A 1,884-nucleotide genomic window follows, 5' to 3' on the forward strand; every position below is an offset into this window, starting at 1 on the left:
GAGAAATCAGAAAAGTCAGAAAAGTATCTATTAATTTGTTCAATACTAATTTTTTAAAAACTTAAGGCACGAATCAATTTTCATTTACTTCAATTTTCCCCGAGGTTTGCTCTACTGAAAAGATTTTATCTGCTGTGTACTTCTTTTTTGCCTATCTTCTCTGAAGGACTCTCCTTAACATGAGCTTCCCGATATGTGTCCTGCTCATCACACTAAGACATCATGACTCTCTTGTGCTCTAATTTTTATGATAATTTCAGTCACTAAGATTTGCGAGGCTTAGATATCTTACCAAAATTTTGAGGGATGCCAAGAGGTGTTACATTAAGTACAGGCCAGAGTGTCTCTATTTTTCTAATTCAGTTTGACTAAAACTTTCTTGTTTTGTTTTAAATAAATACTTAAAACACGACTTGGGTCCTACAAGCGTCTGGACTCTAGGTCTCAGTATTGGAGTGTCTCACCCATGGGCCCCAGGCAGGGACGCCATGGTTCCCTCCCACCCCGTGATCAAGACATGGAATCGGCTGCCGATGGTTGGATCGCAACGCGCCCCTTTTCTAGAGCCTTCCCTGGCCGTCTACAGGCAGGATGCGGCTGGGAAAAAGACAACTGGAATTTCTCGAAGGTCGATGGTCCTCACGGTTGAGGATTCTACGTGGTTCTCTTGGTTCCCTTGGTGTGTGTGTGTGTGCGGAGGAGGGCGCGGCCCTTAGATCACCTTCTTGAGCGCTTCGTACAGTACCAGCACGAAGGTGCCCCCTATGCCCCGCAGGACGCTGGACCACGCACCTTTGAAGAAGGCCTTGCCCCCCTCGTCTCTGAAGATCTTCCTCCAACAGTCGACGCTGCCCGTGTACATGATGTCAGCTCCTTTGCGCTCAGACTGCATCATCATCTGCCGCCGCACCGTGTGGAAGGGGTAGGACAACACGCTGGCCACGGCCGTCACGGTCTGCACCATCATCCAGCTCACCACGATGTGCGTGTTCTTGGGGTCGGGGAGCATGCCCTTGGCCGTATCGTACACGCCGAAGTAGGCCGCCCGATAGATGATGATGCCCTGCACGGAGACGCTGAAGCCCTGGTACAGGCCCCGGATGCCGTCGCACTTGGTGATCTTCACCAGTCAGTCTCCCAGAACTAGGAACTCGCGCTCTGTGTCTGACTTTCCCACGTCCGCTGCCAGGCGGGTTCTGGCGAAATCCAGCGAGTACACGAAGCAGAGGGAGGTCGCCCCGGCCGCGCCGCTGGAGGCCAGGTTGCCCGCAAAGTACCTCCAGAACTGCGTGTGCTTGTCCACGTCCCCCAGGAAGATCTGCTTGTACTTATGCTTGAAGGCGAAGTTGAGGGCTTGAGTGGGGAAGTAGCGGATGACGTTGGCCAGGTTGCCCCTCCAGGACAGCACGCCCTGCTCCTTGGGGATGCCGACGATGCAGTCCAGGATGCCCTTGTACTGCTTGTCAGCGGCGATCTGCTTGCTGGCGTGCTGGACCTGCAGCAGCAGCTTGACCCGCTCGATCGGAGCCACGGCCGTCTTGGAGATGGCGGCGGCGATGCCTCCGGTCAAGAAGTCCTTGGCGAAGGAGATGGCCTGTTGCGTCATGGTGGCGGGGCGGGCAGCGGAACGGGCGGACAGCCGGAGAGCGGGCGCGGAGAGTAAATGGAGGGCGTCGCTGGCTCAGGATTCGTTCCTTTTTATATTCTCAATGTAACAAAGCCTGCCATCATAAGACTTTTTCCTTTGTAGATACTAAGTTCAAATTTCCTTCTGCCTTGGGAGTATATTCTTTCTATGAAATTCCAACTGCTTCACTGTTGCATACACTGAACAGATCAACCCCTTTCCCCCACGCCCGTTTAGTTGATCGTGTTGAATAAAGA

At 52.8% G+C, this 1,884-nt stretch overlaps 1 pseudogene; it reads right to left on the reverse strand.

The window, feature by feature from the left end:
• Positions 1-375: 375 nt before the first annotated feature.
• Positions 376-1,679, reverse strand: LOC134760470 (ADP/ATP translocase 3-like; annotated as a pseudogene).
• Positions 1,680-1,884: the final 205 nt, after the last annotated feature.

Source organism: Pongo abelii, chromosome 19 (assembly GCF_028885655.2).
Source record: "Pongo abelii isolate AG06213 chromosome 19, NHGRI_mPonAbe1-v2.0_pri, whole genome shotgun sequence".
In the NCBI taxonomy this organism is placed as follows: Eukaryota; Metazoa; Chordata; class Mammalia; order Primates; family Hominidae; genus Pongo; species Pongo abelii.